The sequence below is a fragment of the Dreissena polymorpha genome, chromosome 7, assembly GCF_020536995.1.
Source record: "Dreissena polymorpha isolate Duluth1 chromosome 7, UMN_Dpol_1.0, whole genome shotgun sequence".
Taxonomy (NCBI): domain Eukaryota; kingdom Metazoa; phylum Mollusca; class Bivalvia; order Myida; family Dreissenidae; genus Dreissena; species Dreissena polymorpha.
This window is the reverse complement of record NC_068361.1, coordinates 7,560,511-7,585,384: the sequence shown is the minus strand read 5'-3', so window position 1 is coordinate 7,585,384 and position 24,874 is coordinate 7,560,511. Positions and strand designations below refer to the sequence as shown.

General features: G+C 32.7%; 1 protein-coding gene across 1 annotated transcript in view; it reads left to right on the top strand.

Annotated features, from left to right (window-relative positions):
- LOC127838358 (uncharacterized) overlaps positions 1–24,874 on the top strand; it is a 372,916-nt gene that overhangs the window by 40,071 nt on the left and 307,971 nt on the right. The window lies entirely within an intron of this gene.

Here is a 24,874-nt window from a genome sequence, read left to right as displayed (position 1 = left end):
AACTTTTGCAGTATGAAATGAAACACTTAAGAAAAATTCCCAATTTGAGGATACAAATAAAATTAAACTTAAGATGCTTCTGGAATACCACCCCTGAATGCTTCATAGCAGGAATAATGAAACTCCGGAAACAGAAAAAAGGAAAGAAATTCTTATCACAATATGTTAATATTTAAGTTGCCGGTCGACATTCGCCTCTACAATAAAGGACAATAAATCACAATACTTAACATCAATGACTAAAGCTGGTGTCAACGTCTTGACACAGTTAATGCACAACATTTGGGATTTCAACCGAAACCACTATGTAAATAATGATTTGATGAACATATGTGTAACTGAAAACGGATATTTTCTTCAAGCGAAATCAAATATTTTTGTGTACACGACCACATGAACGAAAATGATTGGTATTACATAAAATATATTTAAATCAATATGTATATAGTATATTGTAAGCTACCTTACGGTAAATATTCTCAAGAAGTAATATTACTTAATATGTTTGTAAGGAACGCACGACCTATATAAGTTTGTGTCTGGCCTCAAACTCTAGTAGATATATGTCTAATAGTTGAACGAATTTACATTATCATCATATTAAAAAGAAACAACGTTAATCTTGAATCTTATTATGAAACTCTTAATCGATACAGTTCTCTGAGTCTGTTTGCGTTTGAGTCTTTGAGCAGCAAACTCTAGAAACGACGTAGCCATATTAGGGTATTAACAGTTATCATTTAGAAACAGTTGTATAATTATAATTAAGTTACAGTATATGGTAATTTGTGTTGCGAGAAAGTGACGATTATAATGCAAGTTTGGTGAACAGTCGCTGGAATTTTAAGATCACTTAATACAATTTTTAAATGAACGAATCTATTTTAACAATAACATTTCGATATATTCTCATACGTTTACGTTTCTTTTGCGACCTGGATGTTTTTTGTTTTATATTAGCAACTGTTTCCAAAACTGTATTAAGAAACTCCTTATATACGTTTTGGATACTGCATATTTTGCAACTGATTTTGCTGCAGTCAATCAGAACAGTGCAGCAGTCGCTGCAGCCAGTCAGATTCGTTCTTATGGAAGCTTGTTATGAAATATTTATATTATCACTGAACTCTCGATAAATAAATAAATAAAAACATATTAATCTCGACGAAGAAGTTGAACATTACACTTAGTAACAATCAGTGACTTTAAACATGCATTTATAACAACACAAATCAAAATGATGCATTACGGGAATAATGAACAATACATTATCAATTTGTTAATTGGACATTTCCATAATTAGTTGGCATAATATGTTTGAATTGTATACCTAGATACGCTTAGGTTTTCTCGAAAATGTCGATGGGCAAATTGATTAATATTTGTTCACGGTGTTTTAGAGTGTAAAATGATAAAATTATTAAAATGTGCATATATCGTATAGAGTAACATATTAAATGATTAGTGCTAGATATCTTGTTTTTGTCAAAAAAAACACCCGAAGTGCTAACTTACCATACCGAATGCTCATGTGTCAGGAGCTGGGATTGAAGCCGAGTAGCATGTGTATTTGTTTGTTTTCCGAAAGATGCTGTGTGCGTGGGTGGGGGGGCGCGGTATACCCAGAGGAAACAACACCTTCGCTTATCACACAGGCTGACGTGGTACCACGTTTCAGTTGCTGTTTTCTAAACGGCTGTTGTATGACCGGAAATACCACCCAACAATGTTAAAGCGCTATACGGCAAGAACTCCATCAATCATAAGTGATAAAAACGCGAATAATTTGATGAATACGCAAAAAAGGTAGTATTTAAATATATAGAGAGGGAGTTTTAAAAAACTGTGAATTATTTGACAACAGATTTTAGAAATATGATTTTGTTACACTTTATAAAAGAATGATGAAGCATAAAATGGTGGAACAATACATTGTATCGTTAATATTAAGTTGTTTACATATGGATTTAATAGTTACCGTGTAGCTTTATTAATGCCTAGTTAATTATTTTCTCCGACATGTTTTTCATTTTCGGGTTTCATTTTGTTCACTGCAAATCCTAAAAACAACATTCTATAAACCGGAATCCTTTGAAAACCAAACAAATTCGCCGATCCCTTTTTTGTTGGGCATATATATTTACTGTGCGAAATACCACGCCATACCAGATTCTCTGAGTTCCGGATACCAACCATCTGTAGCGACACATTTATTTGTTTCAGTTCACAAATTTACGTCTGTCAATTGAAAAGTGTGGAAAGTTATGTCAATTAATAGTGTTTTTATCCAGCTCCCAACGCAGACACGTATAATTAAGGGGCCGTTTAACGTTTTGGTAAATTGACAAAATTAAAAAAAAGTTGTTTCAGAGTCGCAAATGTTCGTTTTAGTTATGATATTTTTGAGGAAAGTGTAATACTGACCATTAACCATGCTCTAAAATATTCATTATATGCATCTTTTGACGATTTGAAAACCTGAAAATTATAAACCGTCGTGCGACGCGAAACGATTGAATAATTTGGAAAATTCTGTTGTTGTCATAATATTTTGGGAAACTACGAGGATTGCTTATATAGGTAAAAATACATCCGCTCTAAGCATGAGCATGGATGGTCGAGTGGTCTAGGCGGGAGACTTCAGAACTCCAGTGGTCAGTGGTTCGAGCACTGTTGAGGGTTACTTTTTTTTCCTTTTTTAAATGCATTCTTGTTGTTTTTTTAACTGGAGATTTTTATGTCAAATGTTTTAATTTATCAATATAAAGCATTTGATGACATGCTTCAATACATGCCAAAATCTGTTAAACGGTCCTTTAATAAGTGAATAAGGTACAAGGGTTCGACACCATATTACGGCTTGAGGTATGACAGTCTAGTCTTTATGTAGGTGAGTAGGCCATTTGCATTACGTAATTGTTAGCAATAGACACAAACTAGTTGTGTTAACAATAAACACAATTAATGTTTAATTATGTATTTACTTTTATCTTTAGAACATTTTTAATGATGTACAATGTGTATAGTGTATTGTTTATACATATAAAATTACGACATTTCATATTTGAATATATCTAAATATGACGTATAGTGAGTATTTAAATATGCATTGTCTGTATTAACTGTAGTATTTAATATACATGTACATGAACACGTCTTCATGTTTTCAACGACAATTTTACTCTGAATAATGCTGTTTGATTATTTGTTGACAAAGCTAGACATTGATCAAGTCAATTACTTAATTATTCAACTCGATGTTTTATTTTATATCAACTTAATTTTCAATTGTATATCAAAAATCATCATTCTTATCATATGAATGTTGATTTGAAGATGCAGAACATAATGATGTCTTAAATTGTGCAACTTTAACACAGTGGACTTTCTTTGTTTGGTTTTGATTCTATCATTTAATCCAAAGATGAAACATGGAAAACGCATAATACATTACATGATTTTGTTTATTAACATCAGTATCGAGTGGATTTATGCGATTATAGAGAAGCATGAGTGTTCATCAATGTCTGAATTCACTCATTATCAAAGAATAGAAAATTAAAGGGTGCCATTGTTTAATGCAAAAACAAAAACACAAGACAAGTATTCATACAATCGTGAAACAAAATGTATTAAATAAATGAAATATACATATGTACATTTATTAAGCACATAAAGAATGAGGAGTTGAAGTTGATAACTATATCAATATTTGTCAAATCTAACAGTCGTTTATTTTTGACAAAGAAATTGCATTTGATTCACATTACGCTTTATGTTAAGCATATGTTTATGTTAAAGCCTCAGAAATCGCAAATGTGCAATAAGTATGCATAGTCAATGCGTATTTATCCGACAACCTGTAACTTATTTTATCTTTCGACACGTTACTTTAACATGTTCATATATGACTGCAGGGACAAATTAACTATGGGTATGGGGACATGCATTAACATAAAAGTTATCATTTAGATTATAACATCCCATACAATGATAAAAATTATCAAATAGTGTCAGTCAACTGTCTTTGTATTTTTCTGATCACGGTGTCGTGTTACAGAGGCAATGTGCGTGAGCTGTGTAGTACATCTATTATCAAAGTTTCATTGAATGCAAGACGGCCGTTCGGAAATATCGTATGTTTAATATTCCGTATAAGCTGCTTTATTTAAGCATCATCTCAACTGACACACAGGCAGATCAACAATTGCTTGATTTATTTACTACATATTACAATTATTTTAGATGTTACAAAGCCATATTTGTATTTTTCTTAGTTGACACACACAACCTATTCATTTAAACATAAGGTACATAGTAGTTAATGTAAACATGTGTTAACAAAGATTTGTGTATGGACAATTTTATGTGTGTTCATAATCAGTATTTTTTCAGTTTTGAACAACGTTGAGGATAAATAAGACCTCCATAACATTAAACTTTTTTTGAGACATAGCTGCATTTATACAACAACAGGAGTTTGAAATTATATCCATAAAGCTTATCTTATGGCTAAATAATAAAAAAATAGTACCCTATAGGTCTATAAACAATATAGCGGATCTATTTTTTATTATTTAGCCATTGATTAGCTTTATGGATATAATTTCAAACTCTTGTAATACAATTAACTGTATATTATTTTAAAAGCAATATTATCATATCAAGGTTATGCAATCTTGTACGGAAAAAAATATTATAATTTTATGGCGCAAAAAAGCGCAAAAAAGCCGCGAATATTTTTCTAGCACAAAAGAGGCTCTTGTAGTTTAAATGGAAAAACTTATTGGTTTGAAAGCTATTGAACTATAAGGAATTATAAGTTCAAATCTCAGCAAGAGCATTTTGTACATAGTAATTTGTGTTAATAAAAATGCTTGTTATATATATATATATATATATATATATATATATATATATATATATATATATATATATATATATATATAGATGGTTTAACAAGGCGTTGATTAATTTGTTAAGCTACTTCAAGTCGTAGTTTTCTTTAACATTATGCAGTTGTTTATCCAAACAGTGTTTAGAACTGAGTTTGCTAAAGATTGTCCCATGATACCTCTCTGGTAGAGCATTTCAATTTCTTGGTCAGTAATTGGATTGTATTTGTGTTTTTTTCCGATTGCTTAAGCGTTTAAGGGATTTTTGCATTGCAGTTCAAGCATCTCGGGTCAATTGAAAGGCGTTGGAATTTTCAGAGAAAATTCTGTGTTGGTATTTTGTCTTTTTAATTTCCTGTCAATGCTAGTAATCATGTTGTTTATGCTTGATGGCTCGTATTCGTGCCCATCAGTTTTTCTTACAGAAAGAATAAAGTTAGCTAGATATTCATCCAACAGATCAGGCTCAATTTCTGTAAGGGGTCTTGATTCCTTTTTGTTTTCTTTTGAGTATTTCTGTTTTTTGAATTTTCCATGAACTGTTTAACGTCTGCAATCGTCATGAGTGAAATTCTGGATTTTTCTTTACTTATGTAGCTACTGAGGGTATATGAATATCCTTTAAGTTTTCATTGTTAGATTGTTTTGTTAGTTGTTCTGTGACTTGTTGCGTGGCTTGTTGGTTTTGCTCATTTTCTGGGTTGCTACATGTAGGTTGAATTTCATCAAAACGACCAGTTTCATCATCAAAAAATGTACCAAGTTCTTCCCAATCAACTTCAAAAATGCCTAAATTATCTTCCATTGTAAGGGGTTAATTAAATTAAATACAGTAAAATGTCAACTGGCTATGTACATGTACAGTAAAGAACGTTTATCGGCTCACCCGATAAATTCCTCCGTCTTGCCAGATAACCATTCTCCATCCACGTTACCAACCTATTATTCTCTATTTCTTTCGCGGTTGTTAGGGAAGCAGAACAAACACGACATTTTTATAGTGAACTAGTTTTAAACATATTATAATCAAATTAACTTCTTCATCACAACGACACATGCGTTTGCGAAATTGTGTATCTTCGCAAAACGGCACTTCTTGTTTCCGCGTATAGACCAGTAGATTGTTTTTGTTAACATGCGGGATTTTAGTACCAATAGTGTAGTGTAATAAATTTAATTTCATTTTGAACACAAAATGCTAATAAGTCAGTATCATAGAGTAATATTGGTCTATAAAGTAAACGCCGAAAGTTTCACAAAATAAAGCTATGAATAAGCTTTTTTACAAGTAATACAAACAATAAAATGATAAATCATAATACATATTATTAATCGTGAACAGCAGGATGCAAGAAATATAATTATAGTAACCAATGGTATGGGCGTGCTAGTGTTAGTAACTTTTCAAGAACGATCGAAATGGTAAAAGTTGCAATGAATCAATCATAGAACAAATGTCTTTTAAAAGCGAAGAACTTGACAATATATTAAAACTATGTTAATTTCCCTTTTGCGTTGAATAAATGGTTGTTTACAATGACAAAATTTATAACCTTTTACATATAATGGAAAAACAGTTTTAAAAGATGCAAATAGAGATAGCTATACATGCATATCGAAATCTCTTTACTAGTGACTTTGAGTGATAAAATCTACCACCCATACAGCTGATTTATATTTTGTATAATTCGTAAATAATATTTACTTCCGTTTTTTTTTGTCAAATGTAACTGTTTATTTTTGTATGGATGTTGTTTCGTATAATGGCGTAACATACAATCTTTATAAGTAATAGCGAAGTTTTAAGTCACCAGTATCTGCAAAATACGTTTAATATTAAGAAGTAATTTACTTGTGTATACATTAATTTTCTTATTTTATGTAATGACCAGTTATATTAACGGAGCACTCTAAAAGCAATTTGATTAATCCCTTTTATGGCATTCAGGTCAATGCCAACGTGGAATGGCGAATGAACACTCTTCTCGCCCGACTATACGTAGCGTTTTCGGTACAGATACTACGAATAGCAAACTCGTCTACCAGCACTGACTTTTCACTCTCAGCGTTAGATGTTGATTCGCTCGAAACAGGTTTTGACGCAAGGAAGCTTCAATTTGTGGACAGTTGTGCAGACTTCCTTGTAGAAACTTGATCAAGCATGCGTTCCTTAATAGACTTACGCGTTTTCTTAACCTTGACTATCAATGTCAACTTTTTATCCCATATATATTTAGGTTACGTCATAAGAACTATCTAAATGAGTATCTAAATATGTATTTGAGCAGTGGGACCTTCGCTTAAAAATGCAGTGGAGGAGCATCCTCCGGAGGCACGTGACAAATCCGTCCAGAGAAACCAGATACTCGGCAATATGCACTCAAAAGACCAGTTATGTCCGAATTATTTCCGAAGGACGGTAACCCATTTGTGCCTTATGCAATTTCGAAAACAATACAAGAGTTGCTGCCCATAGTTAATTCAGTAAACAGAGCGATAGGGCGTATGTTATCAAGTGTGTACGCGGAACAGTGTCACAAGTGCTCAAGATGGTGTACAATATCGTTGATCATTTATTTTTCTTCTGCCCGTATTGAGCGCATGATTGCACTTATCATTCAAACTTGCGGGGTAGACGTCTACTTACAATGGTGTAGTTTACGTCTCGAACAACAAGCAGATGTGTTAGTTTGTCAAACGTTCCTCAACGCAAGCGCGTAAAAATTTTGAAATGCTAAAAACATTATATCGTGGGTTGAAGGGATTTACGTTTAACATATAGCAGTCTTTCCCGAACACTATGATCCAAAAGACTTAACAAAATATATTGTATAATTTCGTAACTTGAATACCTGTATTAAATTTATTCCATGCCTGTACATAATGGTTCAAACTCACATGTATATACATTTTTCTCTTGCCAATGGTAACATTATTTAACACTTACGACATGTAAGATATTGAACTATGTATACATATTATGCTTATGCTTTTTGTTGATTATTGTGCATTTTGTTTGATTATTTGTTCAGCTCTTCGTTGTTTCAGAGGAAAACAAAAGTTAAATAGTTCTTCATTTTTTGTAATTGGTAATCCATACCTTCCAAATATACTTTACCTGATGCGATGATCATAGCCACAAACAATACAACACGCTTAACATGTGTCGTTCTTTGTTCAGCTTCAAATGTTTATTTAATAAACGTTAAATATACTGTGGACTCTTCTTTAAACGCGCTTGATATATCAAACACAAGATAAAGTGTTGCTCCATTACATTTTGCATAAAGATTTGTGTTCAGTGAAGCGTGATGAATTGTCATTGGAAAACACATTTATTTGATGTAAATTATACAAAAAATGTATAAGAGTGAGTGCTTGGCAAATATGTATTACGTTTATAAAACATCTTCTATTTAATCGCATACGCCAATAACAGACCGTAAACAAGGCAAGCGTCTTCCTACAAAATGTTTGATAATAAATTCTTCTCACTATTTATATTGATTGTAGGGACGCATAAATGCATCTATTTTGCTACAAGTGAGAAAAGTCATTAACATAAAAGTACGCCTTTGCATGGTTTGGTTAATATGATCATTCGATAATTTGTTTTAATACAAAATTACATTTAAACACGTTCATGCATTTATTATTAGTATTATTTGTAATTGAGTGTTGTTATTTATTCTGGTTTAAGTTCCGTAAAATATAGTAAACAAATATATATGTGTCGGAAAAAATGAATATTATCATTTGTTTATATACCGATTAATAGTGTTTGTTTTAAATTCAAAATACATATAACACATTATACAAATATAAATACAAAGCAACTTCAGCTGCCCTAAAGGAAGAAGCACCATATTAGAACATATGGTTCCTATTTATTGAAAATGAACAATGATAAACCAGCGGGGGGTACACGGGAGCTGACTGGGTTTAAAGGATGTTAGTTGTTTGAACCGACTTCCACAAATGCGTCATTTTCGCGATTTTCGCCAAGGAGTAGCTCGTCTTTTCACTAGGTAAGCCAATTTATATTTATATTTGTTTTCAATGATTACACCCTTTCGGCTCTTCGGTGTTTGTTCGTCACACGTTTGTTTGTTTCAAGGTCGTATACGTCAGAATAAAAAAGTTATTTAAAGAAAACCGTCCGCTTATTTGTTGTTTAATTACGTGACCTTGAGATTTTGGAAATATTTGCGCTGTTGTCTCTAATAATTGATTTCATGTGGTCCATGAATGGTGAATGGTATCTCGGTCCTCCTCTATATTTAAATTCCTATTTATATATACTGCAATAAAAGACGCACTTATTACCGCACGCGCGTGGGAGCTTAAGCCCGATGCTGCAATGATATATTGGCGCGGGTACAGTAGATTTATGGACGCAATCATGATTAATAAAATCAGTACACCATTGCACGACGTGCAGATTAACTTTGGGTAGTCTGTCAATAACTTATTTACCTCTTACTGCTCTAAACCTACATATGACTACACATTATTTGTCAAAACAATAACCAGTATTCCAAGAGGCATGTCAGTTTGGAGAATAGGCGGAATACTTCGTCAGTTCTAACCTCTCATTCGTCAAACACTATTAATATTTAAGGTTAGTTCAATATACATCAATATAATTTTGTCTGCAAAAATGGTGTGACAACTTTATGCTTTTTCTTAAACGGTCTTGCGAAACAGTCTTACTGATAAATTCTATTTTATTGAAAGTAATAAGCCGCCTATGTACTTTTTCATTCAAATATTAAAAGTTCATGAAAATTAAAGTTTCAAGCTAACATCGAAATTGTACATTTCCTCATTGATTATAAGAAATCCAAATGTAGTTCCTTTAATTTCATGAAAAAATATATCTTATCTTGAAATAACCATAATCACATTAAAACAACGTGTATTTAATGAAAATGTAGAAAATGTTCGGAAAAGCCGTGTTTTCATCTACAGGTGAACCATTTTGCGGCAGGGCATTAACCTACGACAACCGTTACTACCCACGGCCCCAAATTTATTTAGCTTTCTACGAGCCTGCGACTTGCAAATCACAGGCAAAACTTAAATGGGGATCAATGGCCATTGCGAAGCAACGGTCAATGACAATCGAATTTATACAAATGTAGACCAGACAATAAGCCCAGAGATTAAATTATATTTTTTAATAAACTTTCACCTCTGAACATCACTATTCAAATATTAAAATTTAAAAGTTATTAAATATAACAATTTCAATTAGAATACTAAAGAACTGCCTTAAGCAAAGCATAGCGACATAAAGGTACATTCTACGGTGATGGAATATCGTAAACAAGTAAGTGTAAACGTCATATCGTCTTTAGTAAGAAAAAGGTTTAGAAGCATCGTAAAATTGATGATACAGACCAAAGTATTACAATTTAAGGAAGAAACTTCAATCATAGTTGTGAAAAGATAGTTTAAATAACTTCGTTGCGTATTGTTTAATCAAGGCTTTGAAAAATAAATTATCTGAAATTGTTGTAAAGAAAAATTAGGAAATGTTCCTGATTACAGAAGCCTTAAACCATATTGACGAAAAAAAGAAAAGTTCTAAAATACCGTATTTTTTACAATTATTAGTTTATATTGATTAAAATATCACGACTGGTATATTACATAACTTGAAAAAGTTGTTAAGTTTTCATATTTTCAGTATATTCGGTAATATAATGTAACTGGGTATGTGTACCAGGTAACTACCAGTTTACCAGTTTACTATAAATATCGCAAGTAGGTTGATCAAGGAATGCAAATTGTGCCTAGTGAATTGTATATATATATATATATATATATATATATATATATATATATATATATATATATATATATATATATATATATATATATATATATATATATATAAAGGATCAATCAACTTGAGTTATTTATAGTGTGTATATCGTTATGTCACATATTTTCGCGATGTTCTTTCGTTTTCAAATCGTGAAATTTTACTACCGAGTATACTGAAAATATGAACTTTTTCAAGTAATTTAATATACCAGTCGTGATATTGTAATCAATATAAACTAATAATTGTATAAAAACACACGGTATTTTGGAACTTTTCTTTTTTTTCGTCAATCTGGTTGACGGTCCCTTTCACCTTTTAATAAAACTTGACCAACATATCGGCATATATGTGTTTTCTATGCTATCAAGTTGTTTCCTCGTTGCATGTACCGTATGGTTAAGGTTTAAGGACCAGTTCAACGGTCAATTATGTCCGTTCTCGCTCCAGAATGTATGGATCCTATTTTTATTAAAACAAATTCAAGAATCGAACAAAGAGCTGATATCAATGTACACCTGCGCATACTTGCTTACATTTGATGGAACGGAAAAAAAACAAGGATTCATTACCAGACTGTTTGTGGTGAAACAATACTATTGAGAACTAATGTTGATCGAAAAAATTTAGGTAAGGGAAACCGAACCGATCAAATCTCACAGAGAACATTGTTTATACTTCAGTTTAATGATGTACTGATGTATTGCCGATAATAAAACAATATTGAGTGAATGATCTTCGCGTTTATTGACGCTTTTGTTTCACCTTATTTAACATTAAATCATAAACAAATTAACACAAAACAACAACTCTATTTCGCTTTTAAAAACCATAATCTATAAATATCGTTGATTAACATAGAACTCATATTACAAATATACCAGCAATTCCATTATGGAGGATTTCCAATTCGTCCATTGACAAATGATTTAAGTTATTGTCCTCTATATCTGATTAATAATATATTACCAATTTACATATGTGATGCGCTAATTTCACACAGCAACTCACCTTTACGCTGTTAAACCTATTTTAATCTCAAATTAACATCGCCTGTTTCAAGGAAGGGATCCGAGTGTATGTACGCAAGTTTTATGCTCATAATGCGTCAATATAATGTGTTTGTTTGGGCATGTTATTGCTGTCGTAAAAAGAATAAAAATAAATCATGAATAAAACGAATAGATTCTAGAAATTAAACAATATGAGTCTAAAAGAATCAATTGTTTTACAAGGAACACATAGCTCGATAAATGCACATCAAGCAGCAACACATATATTTTCGCAAGCACTATTTTAACGTAACAATTGTTGTGTGTATTCGATCGTTGTATGAGAACATTTGTTGAGTAGATCATCACCCGGATATCATTAAACAACGGCATCGTCATTGCTTGATCAAACTGCTTTCATGTTCAGACAATAAAAGTTGATTCAAAATGGTGTGTCAAAATCTAATTTGAAATCCAAACCGCAAATAAAACACGTATAGTTAACAGTCAAGTGATCCACATTTTCATATATTAGTATATTAAAGTAACATTATTAAATCGTGTAACACAATCTTGTTTTCGTCTCAAGTTTTGTTTTAACACCAATTGCATAAAACAAAGTGCACAGAACGTCCAACGTCATTGTCAAACGTTTTAAGTTCTAATTGGATAAGAACTTACACCGTCGTATTTAAAATAAACGTATTAAATTTAGTCTGCAAACACACACAACAAACAACATTTTCTAAAGTGAATGCTCATGGTTTGTCGTCAATAATCATTAAGCATGTTTGATTAGAGTTTGGATAAGTTTATCATCTGAACATCATGTTCAGCAGAAAACATGCTTAGCGATACTATTGTGTAAGTCAATCATTCAGCATACAATAAGCTTGACTTGCATAAGTCTAAATAATGAGAAGTAATTTACCGATGTATATCGACCTCATATTTATAGGAGTAGACTAGCATATTTCACGGCTTAAAATACAAATTTGAACAAAAATATATATGTTCTAACCACCAGCATGCGTGAAAGATTGTTTTAGTCGTTGATAACCTATCTAAAGATAGCATTCTAAATTAGCTATATTTGAAAAAATGATGAACAGTTGGTAAGTTAAGCACAAAGAAATCTTGACTTGCATAATGTATGGCCAAACTTGTAAATTATATGGCCCACAATGCACTTTTTAACAATAATGTTTTAACTGAAACTATGCAAGAAAAATGGCTTCTAAACTTTTAGTCAGTTAACAACAACATGATTACTTAGCTATATTTGTCGGAAATATAAAACGTTTAGCACATAAAACGCTTGACTTGCATATTTTACAGCAAAAAAAAAGCAAATTTGGACAAGAACATAAGTATGTCTAACCCAAAATAATGAAAGAAACATTGCTTTAAGCTCATTAGTACCTGTTAATAAAAAAATAACATTATAAGTAAGATATACTTGTTGAAAAGATAAACAGTAAGAAAATGGATCACATCTTAAAATAATTACTTGCATATGTTATGGCCATCAACCCACATTTGCGCAAGAGGATAATAGTATATCAGCCAGATGGGTTGGGGTGTACCACTCAGGGGGGCAAAACAACACCTATCTTACTTGATTGTATACTCAATATAAAGAAACAAAATGTTTGATAACAATCTCCGTTGGGCAGCTATAAGTTATTATTGAGCTGTTTCTATGGCAACCGTTAGGCTTTGACTAAATAGCTAGTTTAGCTAGTATAATTCTCAAATATGTCTTCAAAATTGGTTCTAGAAAAAAAGGTTTGGTGTTAAAATGAAGATTATGATTATTACCTAGTATAATCTACAGTTAAATGTACAAATAAGTACATTTGCATATCTATGAATATTAATGAGATTGCAAGAAAAGTTCCTAAAAACTAGCGAGCCTCCAAAATACTAGGGTCAATATATAAAAAAAAAACTTCAACCACCAAACAATTGCTACAAAAGGTATTTAAACTGAACCTGGTAGGGTAGAAGCTTCTTTAAAGCATATCAAACGTTTACCACAATCGGACCTCCGGAAAGTTTATTTTCAAGATGGCCGCCAAAATGGCCGCCAATACATATTAATGATAACAACTATGTAACTATACAATCAAATTTGATGAATTTGGTGTATATTCCTAAGTTTCAAGGGGCATAGAACACATAATGATCATCAGACATTGCTTAAGTGTACAATAGTACTCACAAATCCAACATGGCGTCGAAAATGGCCGCCAAGATGGCCGCCAAAACCTATAAATGATCATAACTATGTAAATATCCACTCAAATTTGATTATTGTGATGGCTATATATGGGTTTCAAGGGGCAAAGAACACATTTAGATCATCATACATTGTATAAGTTTATTATATTACACCCAAATTCAAAATGGCGTCCAAAATTGCCGCCAAGATATCCACCAAAACCTATGAATGATCATAACTATGTATTTATCCACTCAACTTTAATGGGTTTGGTGTCTATACCTACGTTTCAAGGGGCAAAGAAAACATAAAGATCATCAGACATTGTTTAAGTTAACAATAGTACACACAAATCCAACATGGCGTCTAAAACGGCCGCCAAGATGGCCGCCCAAACCTATTAATGATCATAATTATGTAAATATCCACTCAAATTTGATTATTTTGGTGGATATACATAGGTCTCAAGGGGCAAAGAACACATAGATTATCTGACATTGTTTAAGTTTACTATATTGCGCACAAATCCAACATAGCGTCCAAAATGGCCGCCAAGATGGCAACCAAAACCTATTAATGATCATAACTATGTATCTATCCACTCAGATTAGATGATTTTGTTGTCTATACCGAGGTTTCGAGGGGTAAGGAACACATTTCGATTGTCAGACATAGTTTAAATTTATTATGTTACACAGAAATCGCACATGGCGTCCAATGACACAATACGAAGGAACGCAAGTCCTTTACTTTTGACGTGATGCTTGTTATGTGAAACGCCATAGTTTGGACCTGCCGCAATTTTTGGATTTTGATAAGAGGATCGATATTTTTCAGCTTTAGGCAACACTGAATTGGCAGGGAATGATGCGTATCTTGCATCAGCAAAGCCAGAACCCTGGGCTGTTGTCAGTCAAATCCTTGCCTATGATTAATATGTACAATGGGGACAAAGCGTGCATTCTGTCAACATAAGTCGTAGTTTGCAACCTTGCCACAACCTTCACACCATTGTAACGTTTGACCAACCCTTGTATTGGAAAGCTGCCGAAATCATCATTGATGTGCCACAAAGTAGTTGAAAATGTTGTTCAGAATTTGGGATGTTTCAAAAACGTATGAACTTGCGGGGGTGGGGGTGGGTGGGCAATGGGATCCCTCATGGAAGAAACCGCTCTCAAAAACATACTTGAGGCTATCTATTGAGAAATGCAATTGTGCACATTGTGACACGAAAAGCTGTCCAGAGGGCTTCACGGGACCCTCTTTATGTTGAAAAGTGTATACACAGCCAGCTTTCAGCCGAAATGACCAAGGAAGATCCAGACATTCAGATGCTGCAGGATCATGCCAAGGATTTATAATTTATAGGGGCAAAACGACGCTAGCAGATGATATGTTATGCGATTTTGATCAAACTCGAGAGGGCTACAGAGAAGCTGAAACATGAAATTGCCCAGACCTCAAAGACAAACATAGTATGGCTGAATTATTAGCAAATGATTAACAATTCAAGGGTGTTGATTAAAGCATATCGTACTGGGTATTGGTTGATGCGTTAGGCAGTGCCGAATTTGCTATCCATCTTTGCTGCTGCTGGCTACATGACCTGCAATCTGCGTATTACTACATATATCTGCAGCAAATAAGCAACCTAGAGGAAACGCACCCTGACGTTTATCGAAAATCGGTATTGGTTTTCACGTTGTTTGTAGGAGCCATCAGTGCTGGGATAGGCTATGACTTGATCTTGTTATTGAGCAAACATTGATAATGTTTTATAGAGAACATGTGGTCTAACTCGCTGCAGTGGAATGACTGAAGGACTGCAAACCCCTTGGACCCTATCTGCAACATCCGAGCACAACAGTAATATGCAGGATTTCACATAAATGACCAATACTACAAGTCCATAACACAAAAACTCAACTGAAGTGTGCATCAAAGGGGATTCTTCTGATCTGGAGAAAATGCAGACACATATTACAACCTGGTCACCATGCACAGCTGACCCTACACTCAGAAACATGGTCAATCGGATAGTGGCTGGGTCACATGTGAATGTTCATGCAATGGAGGCGGTTGGGAAAACGATCATAAGATAGGAAAGTCGCTCTTTGATTGTAAATTCACGAGAAAATACAGAGCCAAATCTCTTTGGAATAGCTTGGCTGTTAAGATCGCTTCTGACAGTGCGTTTGATCCTGCTCTTCTGTTCCAGAGATTTCTGGTGGTGTCAAAATAGGAGATCCTTCCCTTGAAGTCGTATTGTCTTATGAACTGAGTTCCCATCTTGCTGCCTTCGTTGAAGCCAAGAACATACTTTGTACAGCAGATACGCCTCAGATCGCTCAGGCAATTTAAGAGTATGCTGTAGACATATAATGTAAGGCTGTGATTAACTGTATTCATGAAACAGATGCATGATGGTGGCACTTTGCTGCATCGTTTACCACGGAGAAGGGCGACTCATATAACGCAATAGCCGAGTCTTATGTAGATTTAGTGAAATGCATTTCGGACAAGCGACAGTGGGTTTCGATGGCTACGAAGACGGTGATTATAACAAAGACAAAACGCACCGGAAACGTGAGTCATATTGTGAGTTTCAGCAAAGAAACAGAATGCTCATGTAAAAAAGGAAGACTTTTTGTCGCATGACAGAAACACGGCCGAAATGATTGCTCTGATCAGCACAACTCTTACTTAAATGGGATGCTATGTTGTTCTGTCTTCAGGGGATGCAGACGTTCAAATTGTTAAATACAGTAAATACAGTATAACGATCCCGTCATAGCACCACAACGTTAATGGGCGAGGATACAGATGTGCTCATCTTGATCCTGCATTACTCCGAAAGGGACAATAAGACCATCTACTTCCGCTTTTATGTAAATAAATAGTCAACGGAACGCAAAGTGTATAATATTAACCTTTTGAAAGAACTGCTTATTCAGGCTGTAAATAATCTTCAATGATTTTCAGCAACGGTAAAAAATCAAGTCTACAGAAGTTAGTAAAACCTGATCCTATCATGAAGTCATGTGCTGGTTCATTTCCTCTTCCAAATATCGTAAATTGGATTTTATGATTATTCAACTCCTTAGTGATAACCTCAATTCGATTAAAGTGTTTCTTGTTTCCTAAACCATGGCATTTTACATAACAACCATAACGTTTGAGTAATAAGTTATGGACTTGTGGTCCTTCGTATTGTGTTGATAGCCATTTTGGACGCCGTGTTGAATTTCTGTGTAACATAATTAGCTTATATTTTGTTTGGTGATATAAATGTGATATTAATGTGTTGTTTGCTCTCTAAAACCTGGGTATATTCACCAAAATCATCAAATTTGAGTGGATAGTTACATAGTTATATTTTATAATCATAACTATGTTTTGGCGGCCATCTTGGCGGCCATTTTGGACACTGTGTTGGATTTGTGTGTAATATAATAAACTTAAACAATGTCTGATGATCTTAATGTGTTCTTTTCCCCCTGTTACCTATGTTTAGACACCAAAATCGTCAAATTTGAATGAATAGTAACATATTTATGATCATGTTATACGTTTTGGCGACCATCTTTGCGGCCATCTTGGCGGCCAGTTAGGACGCCATGTTAAATTTCTGTGTAACATAATTAACTTACACTTTGTCTGATAATAAATGTGTCCTTTGCCCCCTGAAACTTGGGTATAGACACCAAATTCATCAAATTTAAGTTGATAGTTACATAGTTATGACCATAAATATGTTTTGGCGGCCATCTTGGCGGTCAATTTCGACGCCATGTTTAATTTGTGTGTACTAAATTAAACTTAAACAATTTCTGATGATCATTATGTGTTCTTTGCCCCTTGAAATCTAGGTATATACATCAAATTCATCGAATTTGATTGGATAGATACATAGTTATGATTATTCATAGGTCATGGCAGCCATCTTGGTAGCCATCTTGAAAAAAAAAATTCCGGAGGTCCGATTGTGGTTAACTTTTGATATGTTTTTATGGACCTTCTACCCTACCAGGATCAGTTAAAATACGTTTTGTAGCATTTTTTGGGTGGTCAGAGTGTGTATTGACCCTACTTCGGTTCAATTTCTCCGAGACAATTTATGAAAATTAAGCTGATTTAGGCCCCATCTTCAAAGGAGAAAAAAATACCGAAAGCTGCCAGTACCAGACTGTTATCAATCATGTTCATATGTTACTGGCATGCATCTTCCAAGATATATAGGTGTAGTTTTGCCCCCCTTACTGGTACACCCCACCTCAATTTTAGGTACTTGGCTGAAGGACTATAACTACCGGTATATTAGTACCAACAGTATGCAAGAAACAAAATGCTACAAGTCTTTTGCATGCTTGTTTTAAAGCAGTAACATTATAAGTAAGCTAAAACCTGTTGAACAAGATGAACAGTAAGAAAATTTATCAAATAAGAATATTGATTTGCATTTTGTATGACTTTAAATTTGCATTTTTACAACAAAATAACTATTTTCTAACCCAAGGTATGCACCACACTTTTCTTTTAGCCTTAACATGTATGTTTGTGAACAATTATATAAATATGATCAGGAATCTATTTTTGTTTACCAAGATGAACAGTTGGAAAATTTAGCAAATATAGCTTGAACCAACATACTAACTGTGTAATTGCATCATGCATGTCACATTTAATATATGTGATACCAATGTTGATATACTATTGAATAAAGATAGAAACTCTCAAAATATGTTAGGGTTTTTGTGTTTTTGTGTAACGCATATAATGTTACTAATGACAAAAGGATGATTACTCATTAATGAATCTATTCTTTCGGTATGATTAATTAGGGTATATACTTCTCTTGATGTACACTGTTCTTTGCTATTTTAATCTGAATCAACAGTTGGGAAAAACGACATTGCCACAATCAGTGAGCTCTTGTCTTTCTTAAGACATTTTGTATTTGAATTTGGAGCGGATTGACGAACATTCTTTAGGAGTTTGTATCCTATTTGTATAAGCCATGTATATTAATTGTAACAATTAACATTAATATTTGATTGTCTCATAGTCAAACTCAAATGAGCACACATAAACTAGTAACACATGGAAAATTATAGCTAAATGACTAAGCTGATTTTAGTTTTAAAAAGTGTGATGGTTGATTTTCTAAACGCTGCCTTTATTACACATCACAACCAACTTTGCGTTTGTGTACAGCATGTATTAAATAAATAAAAAACATGTTAGAAAACCAATAAATAAAAACACTTCATTTTAAGTTTCAATGCATCTGCCCAGAATAACATTCAAAATCAATGTACATGTGTGATTGCATGTATGCTTACTAGTTTTCAAACATTCTACTGGATTCTCTTAAACAATATTATTAATTTTGATACATTATGAACTATATGAGTTAATTTGACCATATGCTTTTGACTACCTGTAAATTCTGTATTTTTTTTATTAAACACCTATATTGCAGAAATTACCATTCTTAACTATTATTGATATCTATAACTTTTAATTTATGATATAATAAAATATGAAAAAATAATAAATACGCATAATAGCTTTACACAGTTATAATCCAGTAATGAATAACTAACTACCACTTGCAGTAATAACATGACAACTGCTAGACCTTCAACTACCCACAGTTGCATTTAAAATACTTCTTTTATTTGCAATTCCATTCAATACTAGTTATGAATTCGGCATATACATAGAGAATAATAGGTTGGTGACGTGGATGGAAAATGGTTATATGGGAAGTCGGAGAAATTGATAAGATCCTCCGACGAGCCAGATAACCATTCTCCCTCCACGTCACCAACCTATTATTCTATTTATCCTGTCACATTTACAACATTCGTTGAAATGTTCTAATTTTGTGTTTAAATATTTAATATGAGAAAAAACACGCGCGATCGAAAACATTGTGATGTCACGTAACGCAAAGCGCTTAGGCTAACATCCATCTTGTTAAACAACACAGAAATCGTGTTAATCGTTATTAATTCAATATACAAAGACGAAATTATGCTGTTTAAATAAAAATGTTTAAACAAACAGTACTTAACATCTATTTGGTATCTTTTTTATAGAAAAAATGTAATTTATTGATAGAAAATAGTAAAAGCTTGCGCATGCGCGGAGAGCAACTAACGGATATTCGAGGTAACGCGGTCAACTAGCCTAATATCTTTTGGGATATTAGGTTACCTGGTCATCGGGCCGATTTAAAGGCATGTGACAGGATAAATATAATTATATCGTATTAAGTACCAAACTTAATAATACAAATGTTGCAGTTGTATACCTAAGATTTATATTAGCAGATATAAATTATGAAAATGTACACATTTCTGCAATATATTCTGCTATCACCTGTCTAGGGGCATCCTAAATTCTTTTCTGTTATTATCAACACCCCCTAGTGATATATGGTTTCTAAACGCCATTTTGTTCAGCCATAAAACACAGTCAAGAGTGAGATACTGTTGTTATCAGATAAAATTTTAATCAGACATTGTTCATGTATGTGTTAATTTAAACATCCTTTTCTCCAAACAATGCTTTACTGAACATTCACAGATAAAAAAAACCCCATACTTTTAATTTATTTTTCCAACAGGTTTTAATAATACAATGCAATCTGAGATGAACAAAAGGTGTATAAGCTGCATGTATAAATTATCTAAATAATCAAAGTAAATGTAAAGTATAAATTCAGTTGCTTGTAATTCTGACTTTGAAATACAATTATGCAAATTACAAAAAATGTTTGACATTTACAAAAGCAAAAGAAGGAGTAGAAACTTTAAGTATGAATACACAATAAAAGTATGTATTTATTTCATTTACAGATGAAAAAGGCATATACATACATTTTAATTTGAGTATCGGTACAGTATTAATAGTATTTATAGCAATTTGTAAAGACTGCAACAATTAGGGATGACAACGTTGCATATTCAACCCATATAAAGTTATCTATACAATACAACTCAATGGTATTGTAAGAGGGTGCAAAAAACAACAATCATCAAATTTGAATATTTAGTGGCAAGACAAAAGCACTGAACATTTCTTATTCTCTATCAAAGGAATCTAAGGTATTTTTTATTGATATTTTTTCTTTATTTATCATATTAATACTTAATGTTTTTATTGGCTCATGTTTTGCTTGGAATGCATTTATTCATTTTACACTTGTAGAAGTATAGCTGTATAAACAAAATAACATTATTTATGACTTAATCATTCTCTTAATTATACTAAACAAATAATAGGCAAAGAAATCCTTCATGGCTATCTGTCAATGTGTGTTTATTAAATCTTGGAAAAAGTCTTTGCTGTTAAATTGTCGACTGTATGCTATTATATCTTTAAATTTCAGAACTGAGATCAGATTGTACTGCACAAGATCCAAGAATTCTTACCATACATGCCAACAGAAAATCGATTCCGGTGATGTTCTCTCGACATATCTATGGAAAATTAAAGCCGTCAATATTAAGCGGACAAAGTTCACTGCATTGATTATGAGTGTTTACTATTGAGTATTAAACACGTATCGACTTGTATACTTTACACCTATGAATCCGCATTTCAACAATATAATCTTTTTACCAAAAGTATGCAAGACAGATTGTTTTCGTCATGTAAGTGACTTCTTATAAACAATGACTTCATAAGAAAGCTTTACTTTTTTTAAATAAAATGCATAGTAAAAAACATTTAGCACAATAATATCAAATACAAATGACTCTTTTAATGTAAAGATTGCAAAAAACATTGTATCGATCTATTTTATATTTAGGAAAGAACGATTTCATTACAATCGGGATGTAAATGTTGAATAAATGTAGCACATAAGAAGCTTGACTTGCATATTGTATGACCTAAAATACACATTTAAACAAGAAAATATCCATTTTCGAACCTAAAGTATGCCAGAAAGGTTGTTTTTTTAATATTGTATAACCTATAAATTACACATAAAAGTATAAAAAGTATTTGGTCAATATCTAATTAGCCTTATTCACGGATGTTAATCACGGGCGCCACCTCGCGTTTGATTTGCATTTATAAATGAGCCAATGCATCTTCCGGGATGGCGCTCAGGCCCGGATGTTTTGAAATTTCATGGATATTATGATGGATAGGTCGGTTTTTATTATTTAAGAAAAATCAGCATATTTCGCATTATTTTAAAAATCGGGTAATGTAGTGCGATTCAGCAAAGATCAATTCATCCAGAAATGTACAGAAACATACATTCATGACACATTTGGAAACGTGAGCCAATGTTTAGGAAATGGCGCTAATGCTATGAGTTGGCGCCAATGTACGATATATGAATTAACAGTCGTATGGCAATACCATCATCACATGATGTGCATTTGATAGATGATGTTATTTGTTATATTAACTTTTTTGTTTGTTTCAACATCACACGCAGGCCAAACTCTTTACAGTGCATAGACACATTATTGACAAAAACAAAATGTACATTTTTAAATACATATTTATCAACTCAATTAAGAATTCAGCAACCTTAATACAACAGGTTTAGCGATATATACCAAAAGTATGTACTACTCAATAAAACCAATAACTAAATTCTCAACATTCTCAAAATAGTTCATATACAACAATTGTTTCATGAAATACTTATATAAAATAAAGGCTAATTCAAAAAATAAATATGAGATGATACTTCTGCTTGAAACGATGAGTTGTGTTCCTTAATCCAAATGATTAATTTACTATAAAGGCCAAGGTCAACGAATTTCAAATCGGCTCATGTTTATAGTTTTATCCACTATCAACTCCAAAAAGTTAAGATAGCTCGGTCTTTTTCCTTTAACATTTTTTAGTATACAAGTTAAATGTTCTCATCACACAAAGACGAACGTCACAATCCATCGAGGCATTATTAGAACAATAATTATTCTAATTAAACAAGTACGCCAATCAAATGTGTTGACTTTGTCAAATTACAAATATAAATATAAGTCCTGTAAACATAAGAAACCATACATACAATATGTCACTTTAAAGTAGCTATAGATTTGCATTGGCGCCACCTCCTATTCTAAGCGCCACTTCCTTGGCATTGGCTCCATCTCTTTTTGTTCAAAGCCATCGTTTTATGTAATTATCGATTTAAAAGCTGGGAATGTGATCGTCAAAATACGTCGATTTGCCTTTAAAAACTCTACCATCCTACAACTTATAAGGGTCCCAAGGTTTCCATATGTGCTGCGATTGTATGTTTCTGTTCATTTGTTGATGCATTAATCTTCTCTGAATCGCACTACATTGGCCGATATTTTAAATAATGTAAAATATGTTGAAACAAACAACAAATGTGCCGATAGCCAAACAAACACATTATGTTTACCATAGATATATCGACATTGTAAAAATCATACCACAAGTATACATTGTATTATTATAAAATTATTTGCAAAAAAAATGTGCATATTATAGTTTATAAATCTCCTGTTACATTGTTATTTATTCATTCCTAAATGTAGACATTGTATTTGCATGGTATAATAATAATGGAAAGAACACACAATTATTATGCATCAGAGAGCATTCCGGCTACGCCCGTGCGCTCGAAAGAGCCTTTTTTACAAAATAGCCCCCCTGCCCTTTTTAAATCCTAGCTGGGACACTGTATACATATAACGAACTTAGTAAAAATGTACAAATACAAAATAGTTAAAAAGCAGTTTGCGCAACGCAGATCCGGCTAGAACAGGTTTGGCCAGATTACATGTATCTGAACATAGGAAGATGAAAAGTACATCAACAGATTGTGCAAAAACTGTGTGTAAAGCGTGGCGTCAGCATGACATTAAAGTACATACTAATTGCATTAATTTATTTTAAAGATCATTTTATGACATACTGTCACATCTGCTCGACAGTTAATTACATTTAAATTGACAATTAATTGCATTCATTTATTTCAAAGATTTGTTACTGAGATACATGTACTGCCACATATGCTGAACAGATACACTCATCACAATCCTAGACAAATAGCGTCGCTGATACTCAAACTACATTAACGTTATTATTAATGTTCGGAAATATACAAATACGCTTGCTATCAACGTGAAACAAATATTATGTACATATGTATACATATAGGATCCGATATGTTCCCGTTGATGACACTGGTGGATAGTGTGTCTTGGATAGCACATGGCTATGGAAAAAGGCCATATTAAAAAGTTTAAGAAGCATCGTAATGTATTGCAAACATATGAATGGCAAATTGTGTCAATATTTTGAAGTCAACCATTTGATACATATGCATTTGTATTCAATATCTATCATATCCCCAAAACAGGAAATATGGAAAGTTGTTTTTTATAACTGAATTCAAGTGGCATCTTATAAAAAAAAACACTTATTTGTATTAGCAATCGGATTATCATACAAATAATAATTTTAGGTTCTGAAAAACCTAGGGTAATTAAGGTATCCAAAGAAAGATTGAACAATATCCCAACAAACAATGACATCGTTAAATAAAGAGTTAAAGAGAAAAACGGAAAGGTAAAACAGATACAGAGTTAAGGAGAGAATTGAAGTCTTTGAGTGGATGGATCAATCGACAAACGAGATAGAAGCTAATGCTCACCGGGTGATGGATTAGTACGTGTATCAACCCTGCTGAAAATGGAGTTCAGTGACCACTATACCCTCTCGACTCTAGAAGAAATCGAGCATGTTTATTGGAATATAAACGAAGAAAACCGACTTTAACACTGTAGTTAAGTGTATGATTTAGAGACATTGGGCAAGATCTCAACTATGGTCATTAACACAATAACAAAATAGCAGAATCATCAATTGGCATTGAAATAATAAACAAAAATAGTAAAGCGCATTGTTCAAAATGTAA